The sequence below is a fragment of the Pseudopipra pipra genome, chromosome W, assembly GCF_036250125.1.
Source record: "Pseudopipra pipra isolate bDixPip1 chromosome W, bDixPip1.hap1, whole genome shotgun sequence".
Lineage (NCBI taxonomy): Eukaryota > Metazoa > Chordata > Aves > Passeriformes > Pipridae > Pseudopipra > Pseudopipra pipra.
This window is the reverse complement of record NC_087580.1, coordinates 43,351,474-43,377,158: the sequence shown is the minus strand read 5'-3', so window position 1 is coordinate 43,377,158 and position 25,685 is coordinate 43,351,474. Positions and strand designations below refer to the sequence as shown.

At 45.1% G+C, this 25,685-nt stretch overlaps 1 long non-coding RNA gene across 1 annotated transcript; it reads right to left on the bottom strand.

The window, feature by feature from the left end:
* Positions 1-4,516: 4,516 nt before the first annotated feature.
* Positions 4,517-13,601, bottom strand: LOC135406483 (uncharacterized). The gene is made up of 2 exons (XR_010426285.1): positions 13,217-13,601; positions 4,517-7,847 (listed from the first exon to the last, which is right to left on the bottom strand). It is a non-coding gene; the product is annotated as an uncharacterized LOC135406483 (long non-coding RNA).
* Positions 13,602-25,685: the final 12,084 nt, after the last annotated feature.

Here is a 25,685-nt window from a genome sequence, read left to right as displayed (position 1 = left end):
CCCAAAATCTCACAATTATGCTACTAGAATGACTGATGAACAAGGCACTTAACCCACGCTGCCTTCGTACAATGCTAAACATCCACCAGTCAGATTATGTGATCAATACGTCTAGTAAAGAACAAGCAGCAGTCACAAGCATTGAGGACATTTTTCTGAAAACATAGCTGCCATAGGCAGGGCACATCCCAAGGATGAAGGACTAGCTGTTTCACGATGAATATTGCCACCAGCTGCCGCATGAAAGAAGCCTCGAAAAGAGGACACAAGGACTCCCTGAAACGACATCGCAGCCCTGGCCACACTGATCAACATAACTGGTGTACACTGGTCTCCAATCAGGAGGCCTAGAGACACACTATCTGTAGCGCTGTAGATGGTTCTGAGAAAGGATGCAGGATGGCCCTGACAGGCTGCAGGCCCCCCCGCAACAGGCTGATCAAGCAGGGCAGCAACATGGACAACCCTTGATTTAAACCCTGGAAAACACAGAAAAGCTCAAACGACTCTGCCTCCTGCACAGCCCACACAGCTACAGCACGTAGGCAGCATGACACATGAAAAAAGGAACGGCACCGGGGGAAAGGATCCACCTGAGATTTAACCTCTATAAACCTCTGAAACAAGGCTGAAATAGAACACCAAATTTGTGTAAGAACCTCTTATTTAACTTCAGTTCAGATCAAATAGCTAGCCAAACAGGGCTAGTCTTGAAACAACTAAAACCTTACCAGTTTTCATAAGAGTGGAATTACTCATGGTGGGAATTGGAATAATTCATATACCATTCAGAATAAGGAGTCACTATGGTTCAACAGAATCATGTTACACATCTGTAAAATCTTGACACCAGCAGAAAGTATTTGTAAGTTTACACAGTTACACATTCATGTAGTTTTTCTCTTTCACACAATCTTTTTCCAGTCATACATTCAGGTGGCCACCTCAAACACTCTACTCAGTCACACACAGATTTCAAGCAGGTATTGGCTGTGTAGTTCTCATCAGTCTCGTAACTTAAAGTGAATTTAAGGCATATTTGCTAATATTAACTTGTAAATCTTATACAGCTCCCCATGCAAAAGACAAATACGACGGGAACGGACAGGATGTTACCTTGAAAATTTTCAACCTTTTTCATAGAGCAAGGACACTCTATTTGTCATAACGGCAACAGAACCACTGCTGCATTTTGTCCTCCCTTCTTCACCTCTTCTCGCCCCCTGCCCCCCCTGCGTATCCTGTTTCTCTTGAGCACTCGGCCCCCCTGGAAGCAAGTGTTGCTTCGTTAAGGGTGCTTTCACTAGCACTTGTCGGAGGACGGGGGAGAGAGAGGGAGGGAGGGAGGGAGGGAGGGGGAGGAGGGGGAATAGATGTTGGGTCTTTCGGAGAAAAATCAGAAAGAAAAGTCAAATTACCTTTGCTCTCCTTATGTCGCAAGTTATCTACATGGTCTGCTGAGAAAGAACGATATACAGGAGGGAAGGAACAGCTGCAGATGGACACGTTCCGGGGAGGAGGAAGGGGGGGGTGTAAAACAGGGGAGAACACAGACAGCCCCCCCACTGCACCGCCTGACACCGCGGCCGCCACTACCAGCCCGCTACCCCCCCGCAACACCGCTCGGGACCATGGCTGTCGGCAGCGCGGGGGAAAACAGACCCCCCCGCCATCCACCGCGCCGCGGCCCGCGGCCGCCGTTGCCGGGGCCGCCGCCGGCGCATGCGTGGGTGTATCGCTCCGAGCCGGGGCCGGGGCCGGGGCCGGGGTTGGGGCCGGGGCCCGCAGTTGCACCCAGTCTGCTGGCACCCAGGGCCGTGGCCGCTGCCCGCGCGGACTGCAGCACGGGTGCCGCTGCCCGCACAGCACAGATGGACTCGGCGGCGCCGAAGCCGGACCCGGCGCCGCTCCGCAGGCACCCACAGCGGGCGGACCAGACACGGCTGCGAAGGCACCCGGCGCCGGGTCCACAGGCGCGGCACCGTCCTGAGGAGACGTAGAAAGCTCCTTAAGGTGGAATTCAGCCACCATGTTCACAAAATCGTCTCCCGGGCCATCAGCAGCACATTCATGCCGTAGCTGTCCTTGATCATCTTGGACAAGTGCTGCCGAGTCTCTAGCAGTGCGTCCATTTTGGCGGGGCCGCTCGGCTGCTCCCGGCCCCGCTCCGCAGCCTCCGATCCCGCTTCGGCTCCCTTCGGCTCCGCCCGGCCCCTCTTCTTTAGCGCTCTAATGTCCACCCAGGCAAAGCAGCCTCCCTCTCAGTCCGAAGACACAAAAGTTACAAGCGACATAACTTAACTTCGTCGGTCTAACACCAAAACGCCGTACCAAAGCTTTCCAGGCGATAAACGCGCCTGTCGTTTGCACACATGGTCTGCCCCCACGGTGACTAGGAAGAACTGCCCAGGAGCTCACCTGCGCCTGACAAGTGCCAAATGCACCCAGGCTCCCAGGCAACTCGTGCCTTCCAAGTGCGGCAGAAACACTTGTGTGCAGGTGTAGAGAAAATCGGACCCGGGTCCTGCAGCACGCCTGCTGCTATACAGCTACTGAGTACCGAGACCCCGCTGCACCTCGCCTGCAGCTCTCACCTGCCTCCGGTCACGACACCCCTACGACCCAGGCAATAGTCGACAGTCTTTTTTCTGTTCGTCTGGTCCTCACACGGGGCACCAACTGTCGCTGGGTATCTGTTGAAGGGGTCCCGGTCCAAGGGGGGAAGAAGACACAACACACACGAGGATGGTGAGACAAAGGGATGTCTGCCCGCTCAGCGCAGCAGGCAGCTTTTTTATTCAGTTCTCCCACCTCTACTTTCCCATACAGAACACAAACATATTCTTACAACAACATCCAGGAATGCAGCACCTGCACTTAGCCACACAGCTCAAGGCTGTGTCCATGGGAACTATCTAATAGCTCCACTGCTCTCACTGATTCAAAGAAACCTCTGCCAATCTGAAAAGCACTTTTATTACGGCCGGGGAATGCAAAGGGGCAGGTGTTCTCCCCAGAGCACTCCACCGAGCCAAGAAATAACATAGCCTTTTATACAGTTTGAAAGTAGCAAGCTCAAAAAATATCTTTACACACACTCTTTTTGCAGTCTGTCTTATCTAAATAGACATCTAGTTTTACCTCCTATTCTTACCATTATGGAGTAGTTACATAAAGTTTTATCACTTCAAACAGTTACAGGTTATACGCATACACTCCTTTGCAGTTTGTTTTATCTAAATAGACACTTAGTTTTACCTCCTATTCTTACCATTATAGAGTAGTTACATAAAGTTTTATCACTTCAAACAGTTTCCGGTTATACACCCCTCTCTACGTGCTGAAAAGCCTTCCCCATTCTCTAAGCTTTTTATCTCAATTGTCCACAGTTTGGTCAGAGACTTTTAAGCAGTTTTACATTTTGCAAAGTCACACCTTCATAGCTAAATATCTAATATTTTATTTCATTCTCTATTTCATCACGGGAAATGACCTAACACTCTGCAACACTCCAAATCCTTCAAACTTCATTTGTGGGGCTGTGACTTTACCCCACAGCTCCCCCCTTACTGAGTTAGGGTAGAGATATTCATTCACGGGTTATGAGACTGTAACATTTTTAGAACACAGGGGACAACAGTTCTTTCAGTCTCGTTTGTTGGGGACAAATTAGTTGTTTTTCTTTTAGATCTACACAGCTCCCACAGCTTTTTGAGCTGAAGATATGTTGTTGATTTTTCTGAGTTATAGTCTGTTTTGTTATCAGATGCGCCTGTGTCTGTGCTAGAGAAACTTTTGCACTTATTACATATATTACACTGGCGAGTTTTAGCTTTCATGTTTGTTGGGAATGCACACTGATTTTGCCCCCACCTTTTCAGTCTGGTGGGAGGATGTGGATTGTGAAGGCTTGGGAGAGCTGGAGGGGGAGTGACAGCTCCTTCTCTGCCCCTAATGGTGGAGCCAGAGGGTCCGGTGTCAGGCTGTACTGGGATCCCAGTTACAGACACTGCTTTAGTTTTTTCTGCAGCTTCTGCAGTTCCAGCCGGTTTTTTGCCTGTAGTTGCCAAGGTGTTATGAGCAGTTCTGTTTGTATTGGCCACAGTTATGTTATAAGTAAAATCAGCACTAGGCTCAAATCTCGTAACAAAAAGTTTTATTATAGATTTATATAAAAATCAAATAAGCAAAAACAGCGCTGGGTGACTGGATGAGCTTTCTTTGCTCATCCAAGGCACACTTTAATAATTTCTAATCTGTCTTTTATAGGTTTGTAGCTGCACGTCTCTTTCAAAATCCCCTCCTTTGTTCTGAGTCATCAGGTCTATCTGCGCAGGCTCTGTTCTGTTGCCAAGAGGCTTTACGCATGCGTTATCTTGTTGCTAGGAGACAAGCTCGACTCTGTTCACTTCATCCTTCTGACGTAGTCAGCTTTTTCTGCGCATGTGCTATCTTGCCGCTGGGAAATAGTTGTTCTCTTTTTCGGTTCTTTTTCTTATTACATAACATAACAAAATATCACTAATTATGGTAACATAACATTATGGTTTGGGTGATATATAAATAATTGTGATTCGTGAAACAAATGGGTGACTACATTAAAACAGAACAAATAGATTCTAAAACTCAACTACACCCCCACAAGGAAACAAAACAGACCCTCACAAGGTCAAAAGGCCTAAAACTTTCTCACTATCCTAAGAATGAAATATAGTACAACTTTAAGTCTTTAGGCGCCTACTCGTCCAAGAATACATGAATTATGACTGGCTGCAGAGATAGCTCTTTTAGCCTTAGCCGTAAATATAATAGAACTTTAAATCTTTAGGCGCCTGTTCGTCTAAGAATACATGAACTATGACTGGTTGTAGAGATAACTCTCAGCTCCAGCTGTGAGAAAACTTACACATTAAACATTTAGCCAAAAACCCACAGAATATACATGTATATGATACAATCAATATGCATGAGGTAGTCAAGACAAACACTAAATGAAATTATTACTTGAAACTTATAGAAACTTGAGACTTTGTTTATCGCAATTTGTAATCACAGTGTTGCAAATATAATTTGATAAGCAAATTATCTCTCCTTTGGTCTTTATTGGCTATCACAATTTCCCCCCTTTTCTATTTATCATTAATTTGCTTATCAAACCTTATTACAGCTTCTCGGGCTGCACTCAAGGTAGGAAATGGTTCAGCTTTAGATGTTTTTTCGCTCAATTCGGAATATGGCTGTCTCATTACCATAAGTTGTACCGTTTCAATCCTACCTTTAACAAAAGTTACAAATTTATTCAAAATACAAGGACCAAATGTCAAAGTAATTAACAACATTATTAGGGGGCCTATTAGGGTAGAAATTAAAGTAGTTAGCCAGGGTGATTTGTTAAACCATGATTCAAACCAGTTTTGTTGAGTCTCTCCCTTTTCCTTTGAAAAATTCCTTCACGTAATTTAGTCATAGATTCACGAACTACCCCTGAATGATCTGCATAAAAGCAACATTCTTCTCCTAATGCAACACATAGCCCCCCTTGTTGTAAGAATAATAAATCTAATCCTCTCCTATTCTGTAGAACTACTTCAGAAAGTGAAGTAAGATATTTCTTTAAGTATGATATTGATTTTTCGATTCTCACTAAGTCTTCATCAACTGCTGCTCTTAGAGATGTAATCCCTTTATTTTGTTCGAGGGATGCAATTCCTGTTGCCGCTCCCGCTGTTCCCAGCCCAAGGAGCATGGCAATAGTTATGGCAGTAAATGGTTCCCTTTTTTGTATCCTGTGTTTATTATCATCCCATTGGTCAAGAACCGATTCCTTCGAATGGTAAAGAATTTGGGGTATTATCGTTATTTGAACACAAAAGTCTTTACTTTCGTTAAATATTCGTAAAGACAAGCAGGGAGTGACACCCGTCTTGGAGCATATCCACCATCCTTCTCTGCCAGGTATAACCCATTTCCTGGTTTTATCAAGTCTCTTGATGGTATAGCTGCATAAGTTTCTTTTCGTTGGAGGTACATTTCCTATGCACACTCCCTGTCCTCTCACTTCCTGGAGAGTGATTCCTATCTGTTTTTCCCCCCAATTACATTGTGTAGGGTTGCCCTGATTGGCTATTGTAACTGAGGTGTTCAGAGCTATCCCCTCATAGAAGGGAGGTTTGATGTCATAACACAACCAACAGGAGTTAGTTAAGTTAGAGTCGGTGTGGTTAAGTGTGTAATAGGCCGCTTGCATCAATTTTAACAATGGTTCTGTTTTCTCATGTACCTTAGTGTAGGTTGAGGTTCTACTAGAGTCATTAAAACTTACAGTCGGGGCAGTTGAAACTGTGGAAGTTTGTCTTTTTCTACTCTCCTTCTGATTTAAATTATCCTCTTTTTTCTTTATTACTTTATTGGGTCCTACTGCCAGAGGGCGGTGGGTGACTTCTTGTTTTTTTATGAATATTAGCCTTCCCCTCTCTGTACCAGCTTCCCAGTATCTGATTCCCCAAGTTCTTCCTATCAACCATCCTGGGTCTTCTGGTTGCAGTACCTGGAGGGTAATATACTTACAATCGCTATACCTCTTCGATCCTCTAGACAAAACAAATTGTGAAGGTTTACAGCCAGGTGGTCCCCATGTCGTCGTTAGGTATTTATCTCGAGAATTAGGGGTCCAGGCGGAAGCAATAGTGGCACAATCCCAGTGTGCACAATAATATTGATCAGGGTAGTTACAATATCCTTTTCCTGGATTAGATGCAGGACAGAGATAATAAGGTTTCAAATTTGAACAATGTGGTACAGGAGCTATTTGACACAGTGTAGCAGAGAAACTGGGAGATCCTACTGTAAGATTAGTCCTAACTGTTTTTAGATCGCTCCATCTGTTCGGAGTCCACTTGTACGGCCGATGTGGGCTTTCCCTGCTTGGGGAAAGCTGCCACAAAAATACCACAATCCATATATAATTTCCCATATCTGTTCTCCACCGTATTATTGCTCTGCCTCCTCCGTCTACTCCTTTGCCGGGAGCAACGGGGTTTTACATCTTCTCGGCAGCAGTCAATATTCTTCAGGAGAATATGGGTTCTTGATAGGTTCTTGTGACCTTTTCCTTTATTTCTCCAGATCTATGTGTTTCATACGCTTTCCTAATATTTCTAAAAGTTGGTTGGTTGTGAACTCTGTTTTCCAGGCAATTGTAATGGCACACTGTTCTAGAGTTTTGTACCAAAATTAAATTTTTTTTTTTTTTTTTTTTTTTATCGTAGACTTCCCAGTTCTCTGGTACCAATTACTCCTGTCTACAGAATAACTTATCAATTTCTAAAACATTCAGTTTCTCATCAGAAGCAATAAAGAACTCTCGGCAATTCGTACAATGGGTGTCCTGCCTACTGCTGCACAATACCACTCTATACCATATAATGTACATTTACAACCGACCCAGCTCTGGGGTCCTGAAACTGGGTGTTTTATACAGGGTATCTTCTGTGCAGGTCTTTCTGGCAAAGTAATTTCAGTCTCAAGATCACAACAATGAGGAAAACTTTCACCCTTTTCAGCAATTTGGTATATCCACTTTCCCCAGCCTGGTAGAGGATTAGTCCACTCACCAATGGCTATACCGAACTCTTATTAAGGTTAGGTCTCGAGGTACTTCAAACCAGGAGTATAGGCTGGGCTGGGTCCTAGTCTCGTTCAGGGTGATTCATTTACCAGTCCAGTTTTTCTGAACGTCATTCGGAGATTCCCAGGCTGAGAAGTTACAGTCCATTCAGGAGTGTTGACTGGCCCCTTAACCCGAGATGCGTGAGTCCATCCTCTTTCAGCGGTACGAATGGCTGTATCTGTAGTAAGAAGAACAACAAAGAGTCCTTCCCAACGAGGGGTTAATGAAGACTCTTTCCATGTTTTAATTAACACCCTGTCTCCAGGTTGAATTTTGTGTATTGCCGTATCCAATGGGGGTCTCTGAGTTACTAATCCTTTTTTCCTCAATTCCTGTCTCCTTTTCATTAACTCAATTATATATTCCCTTAAGAGGGTATCTTCCACCTTGGGATTTTCAATCGGGATTCCAAAATCATATGGCATCCCATACAGCATTTCAAAAGGTGAGATTCCTGTGTCAGTATGTGGTTGGGTCCGTATATATAATAAGGCCAATGGCAAACACTTTACCCAATTCATTTTAGTTTCTATCATTAATTTAGTCAATTGTTTCTTTATTTCTCCATTCATTCTTTCCACTTTACCAGAGCTTTGTGGATGCCAAGGAGTATGGTACTCCCATTTGGTTCCAAAAAGTTCTGTTGTCTCTTTAATTATTTTAGAGGTAAAGTGTGGTCCCCTATCCGAATCCACTACTGCCACAGAACCATACCTTGGAATAATTTCTTCTAATAAAATCTTAATCACTGTTTTGGCTGTACATGGGGCTACTGGAAAGGCTTCTACAAAGTGGGTGAGATGGTCCACTAACACCAGTAGATGGCGATACCTGCCTACTTTAGGTAATTCAGTAAAATCTGTCTGTACTTTCTCAAAAGGTTTCTTAGCTATCTCTCGTCCCCCTTGTACCCGTTCTCTCAACTGCCTTTTGTTTACCCTCTGACAGGTTAAACACCCTTCCAAAATTTTCTTTGCTATTCCTTAAACTCCCACACAGGCAAACTTGTTTTCAAACTGATCCACTAATGCCTGTATTCCCCAGTGGGTTGTCTCATGTAATTTCTTCATTATTCTCTGAGCAAGCCCTTTTGGAAGTACTTCCCGACCATCTGCTAATAACCATTTATTATTTTCTTCCTTTGCTCCAGATTGCCACAGTTTCTTTTTCTCTTGATCACTAAAACTTTTCAGGACATTTCTGTCTTCTGGTTCTGAACTTGCCATTACTAATAAAGCTGCTTTCTTTGCTTCTTCATCTGCTAAATTATTGCCCCTAACAGTAGCTTTTAACCCTTTTTGATGCCCTTTAATATGTACTATTGCAATCTGCTTTGGCTTTCTCAAAGCTTTTAAGATTTCTCGTATTAGAGTTTCATGAACAAGTCCTTTACCCTGGGTATTAATCAATCCTCTCTCTTCCCATATCTTGCCGAAGGTGTGAACTACTCCAAATGCATACTTAGAGTCTGTGAAGATAGTGCCTGCTTTTCCATCTAATAATTGTAACACTCTCAACAGTGCATATAACTCACAAGCTTGGGCTGACCATGTCTTATCTAAGGGTCCAGATTCTCTGACCTGAAAATTTTCTCCATCTATCACTGCATATCCTGACTTTCGATTCCCATTAACCACTCTAGAAGAACCATCGATGTATATTTTCTCTCCCGAACTCAGTTCTTCTTCTTCTAAATCCTCCCTAATCTTTGTTTGAAGGTTTATTACTTGTAAACAGTCATGTCCTAGATCCTCTTTAGGTTCTCCATATAAAAATTGAGCTGGATTTTGCACATGTGTCATCTCTAACTCCAGATCAGGTGAATGCAATAGGATACTTTCATATTTTAATAGTCGACTATCAGTCAACCATTTCTCAGCTCTCTGTTGTAATACTCCTCTTATATTATGGGGAGTAAATACTTTTAATTCTCCTCCAAAAGTCACCTTTATAGCTTCTTCAACTAACAGAGCTGTAGCAACTATACATTGCAAACAGGTGGGCCAACCTCTACTTACTGGATCCAGCAATTTTGAATAGTACCCTACCGGTTTCCTCTGTCCGGCCCAGGTCTGGGTTAGGACTCCATACGCTGTACCATTTTCTGTATTTACAAATAGATGAAAAGGTTTCCGATTGTCTGGCAGACTTAACACAGGTGCATTTACTAAATCCTCCTTCAATTTTTCTAATTGCTGTTCATCTTCATCACTCCACTTTACCAACCCCTCCTTGGTTAATTTTTCATACAAAAATTTGACTTTACTACTGTAATTTTCAATCCATTGCCTACAATACCCAAATAGACCCAGAAGTTGTCTAATCTGTCTTTTGTTCCTGGGTACAGATAGTGACAGAATTCCATTTACTCGATCAGGATCTAATTTTTTATGTCCCTTGCTCAACCAATGCCCTAAATACTTAACTTCTTCCTCTGTAAATTGCAATTTGGACTTTGACACTTTCAAACCTTTTAAACTTAAGAAATTCAGAAGTCTAATGCTTTCATCTCTGACATCTTCTAACTTTTCTCCAGCAACTAACAAGTCATCAACATATTGAATCAAAACTGTACCCTGGCGAGGTTCAAAAGACTCTAATAATTGTCCTAAGGCTTGTCCAAACAAATTAGGGGATTCTGTAAATCCCTGAGGTAGAACAGTCCATCTAAGTTGTTGTTTCCTATGTGAGTCAGGGTCTTCCCATTCAAAGGCAAAGTAGTCTCTACTTTCTTCTTTCAGAGGACAAGTCCAAAATGCATCTTTCAGGTCGATCACACTATACCACTTATGGTCAGGTGAGAGTTGGTTTAGTAAAGTATAAGGATTAGCGACTACAGGGTACCGGGTAACTGTCCGTTTGTTTACTTCCCTTAAATCCTGCACCAGACGATATGATCCGTCAGATTTCCTTACCGGCAAAATGGGAGTATTATGGGGTGACTTACATGGTTCCAATAATCCTTGTGTTAAAAGTCTTTCTATGGTCGGTTTAAGTCCAACTCTTCCTTTATGTGGGATGGGATATTGTTTCACTCTTATTGGTTCTTCTGGATTTCGAATAGAAACCTCAAATGGTTTTATATCTAGCTTTCCCACAGAATCAGGAGTAAACCACACCTCAGGATTTATTCTTTTTTCATCCTCTGCCGTAAGGGCATATATTTGGACTTGTAATTTTTGATCTTTCACTTCTAAATTTATTCCCAATTCTATTATCAAATCTCTCCCCAATAGATTATACTCAACCTCAGGAACCAATAGAAATGTTCCTAATGCATATTTATTCTGGGCTTCTATTTCCACATCTTTTATGAGGGGCACCTTAAATGGTTCTCCCTTGGCCCCTATAACTTGGATTGTGTCTGAGGAAGTCGTGCAACCCCAAGGTAACTTTTGAACTGTCGATCTTTCTGCCCCTGAATCCACTAGGAACTCAAGTTCTTGTTGCTGGGGACCTATTTTAAGTTTTATCAAGGGCTCTGTATTCTTCTGGGTCCCCAGCAAATAGAGCCCCTGACTCCCCTATTCCTCTTGGTAAATCTGTTCATCTTGCAACCTCTTCCTGCAATTTCTTTGTATATGTCCTTTCTGCCCACAGTAGTGACACTCTATTTCACTTAAGTCTAACCGCACACGTTCTCTTAAGGGTTCACGTTTATTAGGTCCACAAGGGGTCCTTCATCTCCGTTCTCTGTCCCCTCTTTGTCCTCCTTTTATAGCTGCCACTAAAATTCTTGTCTGCTTCCTCTGCATTTCTTCTTGCCTTTTCTACCTTTCTTCTTCTCTTTTCTGTAATTTTTCCTGTCTCTCCTCTCGTTCCTTTTGACTCTCTTCCTCCCTCCACACATATACTTTCTGCGCAATCCTCAACAATTCATCTATTTCCTTACACTGCCAATCATCTATGTCTTCCAGCTTCTTTTTAATATCTGCCCATGCTCCACTCACAAACCGCATCTTAAGCACTTGCTGTCCCATTCCATCACCTGGATCCATACCAGAATAAAGTTGGAAAGTCCTTCTGAGTCTCTCTAACCATTCAGTTGGACTTTCCTCTTTCTTTTGATATTCACTGAAAGCCTTCGTAACATTCTGCCCTCTAGGGACAGATTCCTTTATCCCCTGGACAATAATTTCTCTCAGGTCATTCATATTCCTTCGATGATTTGGCTCACTATGGTTCCAATTAGGGTTTTCTAAAGGCCATTTAACATCTGCAGCTGGACCCTGCCGGTGCCTTTGATCCCAGCCTTTCATTCCCGCTTTTCTAATCATTCCCCGTTCTTCCACAGTGAATAATATTCCTAAAATTGACTGTATTTCCTCCCAAGTATATATATTAGGACCTAAAAACTGGTCAAACCTCTCAGCCACTCCCAAAGGATCCTCTAAGAGATTTCCCATCTCTTTCTTAAATGCTCTAACATCTCCTGAATTCAAGGGAACTGATATAAACCCTATCCTATCCCCTTGATTTCTTCCTCCCCCCATTGTAGTCTCTCTTAAGGGGTACAGCTGTGACGTGTTCATAGATAAAGAGACTACTCCTGAAGAACAAGGCTCTGTTTGCATGGACTGTGGAACCATTGGGGATATTATGTTAGGACTCTGTGTTTCAGAAGCTGCTGACTGCTGCGCTTCCTGAGGGGGGAGTGAACAGGATGTTTGCTGATCTCTCACTCCAGCAGCCACTGACAGGGTGGCTTCCTCAGTTTCAATAGGGGAGAAAGGTAATTTTGCTGGAGCAGTGGGAGTGAATACACTCCTGTGGTCATTCTGAATTACACCACCACACGGAGGTGACCCCATGGGTATAGGCCAAGACAGGACATATGGGGGGGGGTATTTTTTGAAACTCTTTTAGGTCATAAGCCGTCTTCTGTCCTTTCTCTTCACTTAACGGGGAGAGAGAGATTCTAGTATCTACTTCTATCCATAAGCTAGCGTACTCACATTCCTCTGCACAAAATGGTCTTTTGCTATTCACATACAAATTTAAAGCCTGACATATCCAATCCTCAAATGAACCATACACCGGCCAAAACAAATAGTCCTGTCTGATTTGCTTTCCTCCCCATACTTCCATACAATAATGCACCATCTTCTCCCTCGATTTTCCTTCTCTAGAGGGATAATCATTCCAATACTTGATCATAACTCCTAAAGGACTGTCCGGGGGTATAGTTGGTAACCCCACCACGAACTCATTCTCTAGTTTTTTCCTCTCCTGTGGGGTATCCTGCAGCTTCTCCTTATGATCCCCCATTTCACCCTTCCCTTTGGGTTTTTCTTCACTCTTAGGGCTGTCCTGCACTAATTCACAGCCACCCATGGGAGTAGAAGATTTACTTTTCTTCTGTCCTATCTTCCAGAATGCTTTCACACACAAATTCACCTCAGTCGCTTCCCTCCTTTCGTGATTTGTCTCCTCTTGAAATACCAGAACTGCACTACCGGGAGATCTCAATCACTTGTCCTGCTGGACTTCTCAATCCCTCGCACTCCGGGATTCCCTCCCCACCGAGAGGGGTACGCAAATACTTACCTCTCCTGGATAAGTCTTCATCCAACTCCTCGCTGGACGGTCCCTTCCCAAACCGAGCGGCACCTGGTACTCTTACTCTCTCCTGGAGTAAGACACTTACTCCCCCTGGAGTAAGTCTCCGTTCGAACTCCTGTCGAACGGTCCCTCCCGACTGAAGAGGTTTCACTACTCACTTTTTCCTGGAGTTAGTCTTCGCCCGGGCTTATGCATAAGAATTACAGGGAACTGCAGTAATTTTATTTGCTTATTTGCTTTTTCTAAATCTTCTCGGTCGGAATTTCAGAGTCTGTGCTGCGGAACCTCTCTCCAGGACCGTCCAAAAAACAAGGACGGGGGTACCCGTCCCGGGTAGCAGTTCCGCCGCCCAGGAACCCTGATCCGAGCCGCGGCAGTGATTTGCCCTTGCGCCCGCTGCGGCCCCTGCTCCGTCTGCAGGAGCGGCAGCAGCTCCTATACCAAACCCAGACTCTAACTGTCCCGCAGTTGGACTTACTCTCGCTGCGCCGGTGGTCAGCGCTGCTCCTGCGCTCACAAAGCGGTGGCGGCGCCTGCGACTGTCACGTGATCTCCTTCTTCTTTTTCTACACGTTGGGATAGGCTGGACGCTGGCCGCTCTCGGCCTCGGCCCTGTTCCGCTTGTTATCGGAGCAGGCATTTTTATTGTCTTGACAACCGTAAAGCTGTCGACTGGTTTTAAAATTTCTACTACCCTTGCACCCGTGGCAGCTGCTTGCGCGGGATCAGCAGCTATAGGGGAAAGGGTTACCCTTTCCACGTTAGTACAGACGGGGGAGGTTTTATATGCTTAGTCATTCTCTTTGCTCCTATTTTTGTCGCAGCTCTCGGTGCCTTTGTAACGACTCGATCTACAGTCGCGCTTGTTATGCATGGGGCAGTTCTCAGAACAGTAGGGGTAGGGCTGTCACCCCCGCAAAGTTAGTGGCCCCAGCACCCCCTCGTGTCGCCGTGCCTAATGGTTTTAGAGCTTTCACAGTACTCGCATCTGCCACCCCTGCTTGGGTCACACTAGCAGGGATCAAAGCCTCCTCATCAGCTAAAGCAACAACTGGGACTAGCTCTGCCTGTCTCCACCCTACTGTGTTTGCCACGGTCTTAAGCAGCTTCGGGATGGCTCCCTGTTCGAGCTTCGCTCTCTCTGTCCCTGGGTCTTCTCCTCCTTTCTCGCCTGCTAGTGTAGCTGGGACAAACTTTGTTTGTTTTTGTCCGGTTATGCGCACTCCTATAGCATTAGGAACAGGCAGCAACTTTCTTTTCCCTGCGCCAGCTAGCTCTGTCGCCGTGGTAACGGCCATTCCGGAAACCTCCCCTGCGCTCTGAGCTGGGAGTTCCGTTGCCGCGGCAACGTCTGTTCTCAAAATTGCTCCACCGCCCACCGTACTCGCAAAGTTTACAGCCCCGGCTCCTGCTGCGGCTGCCGAGTCCACTCTAGTCAATCTCTGTGCCCCAACAACTTTTGTGTCAATCTCTATTGCTATGGTGGTCACACTCAGCGCAGTAGTTTTTGCTGTTGGAGCAGGAAGCTTTGTGCCCCCTGCTCCGGCCTGGCTCTGTCCTGCCCTCGGTGTCATTAGAGCAAGTAGCCCCATTCCCACGGCAATGGCCGTTCCTGGAATTGCTTCGCCGCCCACTGTGTCCGGGGCTGCTCTTTCGAAAGCCGCGACCTCTACTGCGTTCTCAGCAGTCAACTCTGGGGTCTCTCCTGCAGTCGGGGCATGTAGCCTCACTACATATAGTTCTCATGCCGCTATCGCTACTGACAGAATCAACGGTTCCAGCGCCTGCCTGCACCCCTAGGGCTGTCGCCCCTCCTGGGGCCAACGCCTTCACTTTCACTTCACTGCCACCGTCAGAGCCAACTACTGCCACGCCTGCCGCCGTCACTACACTGGCCGGTTCCGGCGACGCTTTCGTCTCCCTTGTCTCTACAAGATGCTGCATCTATAGTAACTTTCTCTGGTGTTACCACGTCGAATGCAACTCTAGTAAAAGCCGACTTTTTAGACCTTACAGTTCTTGTCCCATCACTGGTAGAACTATCAACTTCAGCTCTCACTTGCTCTGATATGCCTGTGCTCACTTCTGCTGTTACCGTGACAACTCTGTCTGCTCCGGCAAAGCCGCCGGCAGCTGCAAGGCTACGGGCTGCTCTCTCCACGCTCACTGGAACAGGCGGGGAGGGTCCCGCATTCATTGCTCCTGTGGGGCCAGGAGCCGCTCCTGCTGTTATCCCTGTTGCGGTCAAACTAGACTTTACCTCTGAACTAGCTAGCCCCACAGTGCCTGTATTACTCCCGCCCGGCTCTGCCGCGCCGAAAGCAGTTCCAACAAAAGCTGACCTCATAGATCTTATCTGCGCCGCTGTGCTTACTCCAGCCAAGCTGACAGCCGCTGTTCTACCATTTACACTGGCGGGACTCGGTCCCACCACCCCCGAGCCAACTCCTCCGGAGGCTCTGATTTGCCCAACTTCCCTCGGTGGAGCCGCACCAGGCAGCCTTCCAGTGGCCCCTGCCTGCCCAACCCCTGCCTGTGCAGCAGGAGCTGGTGCAGAGGCCGCCACTCCTGCAGCTCTAGCCCCCCCCCCCCGCCACCACAGCAGCAGGGAGTTCTATCTGTGGGGACCCCGGGTCATTTTCTCTCCTATCAGGTGATATTAAATCATCGTTCCCCGTGTTTTTAAATAAAATTCGTGGGACAGGAGCAGTCTTAACTTGACTTTTCTTCTCTTTTTCTAAAGCCATTTCTACATTTTCTGTCTCTTTTGAGCTTTCGTTTTTCTTATCTCCCTCTCTCAATCCAGGGCTTGTTAATAGAAACATAAACAGCTCTGCATATCAGATTTCTTCCCATTTCTGTTCTACATTAAGAAGCGAAATTAATTGCAACACTGTGTCTAGTTCAAAAGAACCAAATTCCGGCCAAGTCACCCCTCTCATTTGTCCAAACAGAGGTCAAGCACTTACAGACAGCCTACAAAGTTCTTCCTTTGTTAAAATTGTCTCAGGACCCGTCAAAGTTTTCCAGTGTTTCAAAACCAAACTCAGAGGAGACCCCTTAGGAATCTTGACTTTTGAATCCACACAACCCATGATTACAAAACACAAACAAACCACACACAAGGATTTGAACTCGCTACCTTAGGATTACAAAGCTGTTTCTGTAATCACTTAACTACCGAGCCTACCCGGCTTCAGAGCTCACCCGGCTCCTTGCAGAATCAGAGTACACTGGAAGGGCGTCCTCTTCCGACCGAAACAAAACAAAACCCAGCCCTAGGCTGAAACCCGCTCTGACCTGCTCTGGCGAAAAACCCCTTTCGCCTACTGGAAAGTGACTCTGGCAACTATTTTGGGCCCAAGTCTAAGTTTCCCTTTCCAGTTTTCCCATGTTCCCTATCTCCCGGAAACACAAAATTCTTCTGCAGTTGCTAACAAAGAAGGTACCTTTTTCCCTTATTTTGCCTTTTCTTATCTCACCTCTGTGCTCCGTGCTTGGTTTCATGGGTCCTGTGGAGCTGACTTTCTCAGACCAGGGCAGGAATTATCTCAGATAAAAATGCCGGCTTTATAAGGAATTCCTGCACGATGAAAATATCCAATCTGAAGAAGTCCAAGTCCAAGTTTCCCCATTCGGGCCAACAGCTGATGCCTAAAATGGTGCTGAGGAAAAAAATCTCAGGAGCAGTTAATTGAGAGTGAGATAAGGAAAGGGTTTAATTTGTGCCTAGGCATAGATGTTACAAGACGCGTGCGCAGGCCGTGCCTGAGATGTTACATTTTATAATACTGCTTGTCCAATCCGAGTTTTGTCCATCCCGTAGCTTTTGCCCTGGTCCACCCCCTGGTCCACCCCCTGGGAATTGGGTCTGGGGGCTTTTTGGGACCACCTCTTCATCATTTTCATCATCTTCAGAGTACAGAGGGTACATGGTCACCCAGTTCTTGACTGTGTTCTGTCGTTTAGGCCAAGATATGAGTGTTCTCGAAACAGCATAGGCCTGCCTTGACAAAAGACTAAACATTTTCTACTGAATTAAGGGGTAGAATTGATACGGGGAGCATGGAATGGGGTGAGACGGTTGAGGAATGTGTAAACTACTTGTGCTAAAGGATGAGGCAATAAGGGCTGCTGCTTCTAAAATCTACTTTTCTACTTAACTACTTAGAAAACTTATAAAATTGGGAAAATAAGAAAAACCAGATGGACTTTACGGCATCACCATCATACACCCAGGTGCAGTAAAAATTGACAGACCCATTTATAGACTTTGCAGAAAGACTAAAGAACGCTATTGAAAAACAAATTAAACATCCAGAAGCTCAAGATGCACTATTTCCAAGACTGGCAATAAAGCAATCTAATGATGATTGTCAGCAAATATTAAGGTCCCTTAAAGATCCCACTCCAATGGACATGGTTAAAGCTTGTCGCAATATAGGATCCCACACATACACCAAGTCCATACTAACTGAAGTCGTGGCAGTACAACAACAACCAAAGGAGTCTACATGTCACCACTGCGAACAGACAGGACATTTTAAAAAAGATTGCCCTCAGCTGAAAAGAAGAGCACCTACAGTACCGCCCAGCTTGTGTCCCCGATGCAAAAAGGGATTGCACTGGGCAAGTGACTGCAGATCACTCTTCGATAGAGATTGGAAGCCGCTCTTGACGAGAGCTGCACAAAAGCTGGCTTTGGTTTCAGGAAATGGGGAGCCGAGCGCGAAGGGCAGCGCGATGACAAAAAGTGCCCTGCAAGTCAACCACACCCAGCTGTTCCCCTCTATCCCAGACAGAAACCCAGAACAGGTGTCCCTAGGGTGGAGTTGACATCTCCCCACCAACTCACAGTAAGTGATGACAACTACCAGACGGTTCTTGTGAGGCCAACAAATAGCCTACAAGTGCCTGCTGGAAAATACATTTTAACTGGAACTGCTACATCTCATGACACCAGGTTAACAGTTATCCCACAATCAGTAACTGTAAACAACCCTAAGGCATTAGAAGTGACTGTCAAAGCTCTGTTTCCACCTGTGGAGCTAGACACAAAAGCACCAGTTTAACCCCCATTGCTGTGGGGAACAACACTTTGGACTCTATGCCTTCGGTCCAGTGGTCACAATCTATTTTACTCGATCAGCCAATGCTAACCTGTGCTGTATTTTTTCCCAACACTAACCAATGTGTTCGAGTTAAAGGTCTTATAGACTGAAAGCGACTGGCCGAAGGAATGGAGCACGATGGAACCCTGCATCGACATCAAAGGGGTAGGAGGAGCCCAGACACCGCTCCAAAGTGTCTTCACCTTAATGATTGAAGGACCCGAAGGTAAAACAGCATCTGCAAGGTCATATGTCCTTAATATCCCAATGACCCTATGGGGGAGAGATATTATAGGACAATGGGGAATTCACTTAACTACCTCAAATTTAGCTTAAAGGCCACTGGTGAGCCCCAGTCTTCCGCCCTCACATGGTTCTCTGACCAGCCGATCTGGGTATCCCAGTGGCCCCTAAAGGGAGAGAAATTGCGGCAAATCAACCTGCTAATAGATGAACAATTAGCAAAAGGACGTATTGTGCCAACTGATAGTCCCTGGAACTTCCCCATTTTTACCATATAAAAATCCAATGGGAAGTGGAGACTGCTACAGGATTTAAGAGAACTCAATAAAATAATAGAGCCCATGGGGGCTCTCCAACCCAGACTTCCATAACCAGCAATGATACCTTCAGAGTGACCTATTGTTATCATTGATATAAAAGATTGTTTCTTTAACATCGCCTTAAACCCCAAAGACTCTCGTAGGTGTTGTTGTGGCGGTCAAGAAAAACACAGAAACAGTCTTCTTCCAAGAGATAGGACAAGAGAGAGAGATTCTTTATTGCAACAGATCACTGACATTTATAGCCCTTGGCATAACATACATGTTACACTACAATTGGTGTCCTCACATAAATATGCATCAGGATTGGCTGCCCTATAGCAAACTCATGATGATACAGCATTTGCAGACTCACAGTGACTTGCTCTTGCAGGCTCATGATGACCTTGCAGAAAACTCAGGATATCTGCTCCTGCAGCTCTGTCTTCCTTCCGACAGACCTGCTGTCAACCCTGACGTGTAGTTTCACGTTTACAGTGCCTTCCATCAATGCAGCAGAACCATCTCGGCATTACCACTGGACAGTCCTTCTGCAAGGGATGAGGAACAGCCCCTCTGTTTGCCAAAGAGTTGTTGCAGACGCATTATCACCAATCTGTCGATAGTTTCCAAGTACCATTGTGTATCATTATATGGATGACATCCTGCTGGCAGCGGAATCTGAAGAACAACTCACGCAAGTACATTTGTCCTTGAAAGCTGCACTATCGACACATGGCCTTGAAATTGCACCAGGGAAAGAACAAGTGACAGTTCTATGGAAATACCTTGGATTTCAAATTAATAACACCACTATTCAACCCCAGACTGTTACCTTACCCACTAACATCCACACCTTAAATGACTTACAATCGCTGCTGGGTTTAATCAATCGGGTTAGACCTCTGTTCGGTATAACAATGGACGCCCTGAAACCGCTATTCCAACTCCTGAAAGGAGAGGCAGACTTGACCTCCCCTCGACGTTTAACATCAGAAGACTGAGCAGTATTAAGGGAGATAAATCAAAGACTGAGTTCCTGTCAAAGAAAAGTGTGTGTGTTACCTGTTCTGGTAATTTTTAAAGGTATCAAACAACCTTATACTGTAATAGGACAATTAGATGTAAAAGGCAAAGATTTTCTGTTATGGGAATGTGTTTTTTTAAGTTTTTGATTTTCCAAATCCATTACTACATACCCTGAGATGCTCTCCAAAGTCTGCCACAAAAGCAGATTACGGCTTTGGGAGCTCTTGGGGAGAGATCCAGATGTTATTTATGTTCCTCTGTCTACTGTTCAACTAACTCAATTGCAGATTCGTAGTTCCGATTTTCAGTTAGCCATTGCTGATTACAGGGGTCAATTTTCAGTTCACCTTCCATCTATTCCTTTTCTGCAGCTTCTAGCCCTTACTCAACCAGAGCTAACACATAATTATTCACCTGTCCCACTAACAGATGCTAGAACTGTTTTCACAGATGGTTCTGGCAAAACGTCTAACGCAGTAGTCACCTGACTTAAAGTGGGGAAGTGGGTATTGGACACGCACAAGGTAAGAGGTTCCTCTCAGATAGCAGAGCTCTCTGCAGTCATACATGTATTTCAGCTATTTCCAGAGCCTTTGAACATTGTTTCCAATTCAGCCTATGTCGTCGGAGTAGTCCGGCGAATTGAAAATTCATACATAAAAGATATCTCCAAATTACAATTAGCTCATATGTTCAAATCATTACTCTATGAAATTAGTCAGCACAAACACAAATTCCACATAATCCACATTTGTTCTTGCACTTCTCTCCCAGGGCCCATCACAGCAGGAAATTGTGTCACAGATCAAATAGCTGACACAGAGCACCTTGCACAAACTGCAGTGGTTCCAAACAATTTTGAAACAGGAAAAAGCAAAGCTGTCCCACAGCTTTTGTCACCAAAATGCAAAATCTCTCAAAAGAACATTCCACCTTACACTATCTCAAGCCAGAGCAATTATTTCTGCATGTCCCGATTGCCAGAGACTCACTCCTCTACCATCCTGTAACAGGGAGAGTTCAGAGGATACTGAAACTGAAACCATAACACCGTTGAAAGCTCAACAAAAACTAATATTTATTACCAAGAGGTGGCCAACAAAACAAACAAACCTGAAAGAGAGGAAGGAGGAGGAAAATAAGCCCTCAGTACGACTCCCCCAATTACCCAGGTGTTGCTTGTAAAGTTATCTTACTGACCCAAAATGCCTAGAATTACCTATAGCAGAAGCTGCATTCCTGAAGAGTTGGCAGGCTCACAAAATAGCGGGCGTCCCCACGAAGGGCAACATTGACCTTGATGTGAAGCTTGCTCTCTTCCAACATAAGCTATTTGCTTTTTATACAATTAATTGGTGACGTCTACCTGAGCAAATGTGGCCAGCACCGCCCAGCTAGAGACCTTCAGTCCCACCCCCTGTTACGCAAGTGGCATCTCTTCTGCGCATGTGTGGGTACCTTGGAATTCCCCCACGCCTGCGTGCTGCACCTCTGAGGGGTCTTTTCTAAATGAGTCTGGGGGCTTACTTCATCCTCCTCCTCTTAAACTTCTCCTTCAAGTACCCTTGAAAGATGATTAGCCAATCATAGAACACCAATTAAATATAATTTACCAAGATTCTCCCTTCAAAAACGAAGTTCCTGTTTATCAGTGCCTATTTTCTTATAACTTGGCAGGAAAAAGATAAACTCTCACAGGTGGCTGGGCCAAACACAGACCAAAAGTATCAACAACTAATTAAGCCTTGATACACATTCAACGGGGTAAACCCTCGTGGAATTAACCCACTTGACATCTGGCAGTCAGACATAACGCATTTTTCACCATTTGGAAAATTAAAATACATCCATGTATCCATTGACACGTGTTCTGGTGCCATTGCCCCAACAGCACAATCAGGAGAAAAGGCCTGAGATGTCAAAAAACGCCTCATGTCTGCAATATCAGTCCTTGGTATCCCCAAAACTATCAAAACAGATAACAGACCGGCATACACTTTTCACTCTTTTAAAGAGTTTTTCAACATGTGGGTTATCTCACATGTTACAGGGATCCCCCACTCTCCCACTGGTCCAGCAGTGGTAGAGCATGCCCATCAGACACTCAAAAATATGTTAATCAAACCACAAAACACCACAATTGGACTTACATCACAAGAAAAATTAAATAAGGCACTATATGTTATCAATTTCCTGAATAGATTACAAGACACATCACCCATAGAAAGATACTTTAATACACTTTAATACACACCGAAACCAAGTCAGTACTGATGCCAAAGTTACTTCTAAAGATGTTATAACAGGTGAATTGGTCAGCCCTGTTCCCCTTATCACCTGGGGAAGGGGGCATGCTTGTGTTTCCACAGGATCCGGTCCTAAGTGGGTTCCATTACGCCTGGTGAAATTCTACAACAGCAACTAGCTACCGCCATGATCTCCATCATCATCATCATCCTGATCCATCTGGTCATCACGTCATATCAGCCTTCTCCCACAACTCCTCCTCTTCCAGACTGGATAGCAACCAATCATGGAAACATGTGGTCTTCTTTGGCTAAGTCCTTAAATGTTGACTCACTGCGTCTTTCAGTTTCAGATCCCTCTAACCCATTAAAAACATGTTTAATTGCAATCCCCTGGTCCCCTCAAAAATGGACAGGATTCCAAAATCAATATTCCCCTTGGTGCAATGATCCCGACAAAAATGAAAACCAGGTTGTGTCCTGCATCCCCCATTCCCCAAAGGCCAAAACAGCTCTACAATATTTTAACAATCATCCCAAAGAATTGGAAATTTTAGGTACCCTCCCCTCAACCCACTGCTTCTATTTTAATATTAAAAAAGGGGAAAAGTAAACACCAGCTCAGTGTAACATCTGATGGAGCCTATTCTAGTTTTGAGTTCTGGTGCAAAGAAAAAATTGAATCCCCCTCACTGTCCATTGTCCTCCCTAAGGGGGTGTTCCTTATCTGTGGACTTCGGGTATGGAAATCAGTCTCTAAAGAGATGGTTGGGGGGCCTTGCACCTTTGGTCAATTAACATTTTATAATGCCTTCCCTAGTTATTAATCCTCCCAAGACAATTACAAAGCTTGACATCACAGTCCACTCCAAAAAGCTGGATTCGCCCACACTGCGGCGACTCAAAGAGAGTGGGAAACCATTCATTATAGGACCAAGCATTATAAACATAGCCCCTCAAGCAGCCCCTCACCCTCCAGCTCAGCAACATCCCCTCTTGAAATCTCAAAATTTGCAACAATTCACAGAAGATTGTGACTCTAACCTTCACTTTTGGTCACACAGCAAGGACATTTGGGGCAGCATAGTAATTCTGGCCATTTGCACAATGCACGCCCTGGATTTGGGATGTTGGTTAGCCAAAGAGGCAAATGCAACTAGTGCAGCACTGGAAGACCTTTTACTGGATTTGCAACAAATTAAGAAAGCAACCTTACAGAATAGAGCTGCAATTGATTTTCTATTATTGGTTAATGGACACGGTTGCGATCAGTTTGAGGGGCTGTGCTGTCTAAATTTCTCAGACCATTCCCAATCCATCCACTCCCACATAAATGAACTCTATTCCCTCATTCAACAGATCCTAAAATCAGACTAGGTTAGTTGGGACGATATGTTTGATTGGCTTTCCCTAAAAGGACTTTCCCTACCCCTGAAAAAATTACTATTATTTTTGGGTTTAGGCTTGTTTGTGTTAGTAATCCTTCTTTGTGTCCTTCCATGTATAGCTAAATGTTTTCAAGGTCTTGTTATGCACAACGCTACTCAAGTTTATGTTTCATTAATAAATAAAAACAGAGGAATTGTGGGAGAACGTGCAAATTATGAATCATGGAAAGAACGCCTTTAGGAACGGGACCACAACGGCAGCAAATCTCCGGAATTAGATGAACTAAAAACACTTACAGTTTATTTGCGGTTTTATTGTATGGTTTCCTCTTAAAGCTCTGTTATTCCCTCACCCATGTGGTCTCCCTGGGCAGCACCATGCTGTCTTCTTAACTGAACCAGCCCCCACCTCAATCCTAACCCCACTGGTCATCTCACCCATCTCTCCCCAATCCCTGGGTTTCTATTGGATTTTATCCACCTGTTTCCCCCGTTGGCTAGCTGAGTCTCCAAACGACTCCCACGAACCTGTACCCAATCACAGCCCCCTTCCTAAGCCCTCCCCTGAAACCCATAAAAACTCTTTGCTGCTTTGAATAAACTGCTTTTTCACCACCCAACCTCGGAGCGTGCAGCGTGGTCTCTGCCACCAGCACTGGGGCTTGCACTATCCGCCCTGTCTCCAGAGACTAGGAGTGAGGGAGCCATTTCTCCCCTCTCAGCCTCTGTCAGTTTCAGCTCGAGAATCCAAGTGGGTGGATGTCAGAGACTGAAATAGTTAATGATTTATGCATTCCAGGAGTTTGCAGGCTTTGACTTTTGCCCTAAAAATGCAAGGAGATACCCCAGGTGGACAGTTGAGCCCATCCCCTCAGTGCTAAGCCCTAAAAAGGCAAGAAGTTGCCTCAGAGGGGCTAAGCCCTAAAAAGGCAAGAAGTTGCCTCAGAGGAGCTAAGCCCTAAAAGGCAAGAAGATACCTCAGGTGGCCAATCGGGCCCATCTCTCCCTCCAGTGCTAAGCCCTAAAAGGCAAACAACTCCTCATGCCAGGGAGGTGCAAAAGCATGCTGAGGGTATATAAACTGACTGGTGACTTTGAGAATTTGGGTTCTCCTTCTCCCTCACCACCTGCAAATCATGACCATCGCTCTCAAGCATCGCTGGATCCAGTGGGCGGTGACTATGTCCATTTCTTTTGTACTCTCAGCTTCTCTTTTCCCTTACTCTCATCCTGTTTTTTCTCTCCCCTAAACAGTTTCTCCCCCCCCAAGGTTATTTCTATGTTGCATTGCTTTATGACAACACCCAAACTGCTAGCATGCTTGTTGATACAGAATTGTTAAAATAAACCTTTCCAGTATATGTTTTCAGACACCGATTATTCAGTGTCGTTTCACTCTAATCCACCCCAAGGGAATTATTGATAAAAACCTGGGTTACCCCCCTCCCTTTTTCTGGGGCGGGTCGTAACAGTGACCTCAGGTCTTGCCAGGCACCTTTTGCCAGAGGCTCCAGGAAAGACCCTTTTTCCCAGCTGCAGAATAGAGTACATTCTTCACATCTGGTCCTGTCCTGACTGGCCCAAGGACTACAGCGTGGGCAATCTCCTGTTTGATCTGTTCAAATGCTTGCTGCTGTTCAGGGCTCCAATGGAAATCATTCTTCTTGTGGGTTACTAGATAGAGAGGGCTTACGATTTGGCTGTACTCAGGGATGTGCATCCTCCAGAAACCTATGGCACCCAGAAAAGCTTGCGTTTCCTTCTTGCTGGTCGATGGGACCATTGCTGTGATCTTATCAATGACTTCTGTTGGGATCTGACGACGTCCATCTTGCCACTTCACCCCCAGGAACTGGATCTCTCGGGCAGGTCCCTTGACCTTACTCTTTTTGATGGTGAAACTGGCTCCCAGGAGAATCTGGATGATTTTCTTTCCTTTCTCAGAAACCTCCTCTGCTGTGTCCCCCCATACGATGATGTCATCAATGTACTGCAGGTGTTCTGGAGCCTCACCCTTCTCTAGTGTAGCCTGGATCAGTCTGTGGCAGGTGGTGGGACTGTGTTTCCACCCCTGGGGCAGTTGGTTCCAGGTGTACTGCACACCCCTCCAGGTGAAAGCAAACTGTGGCCTACGCTCT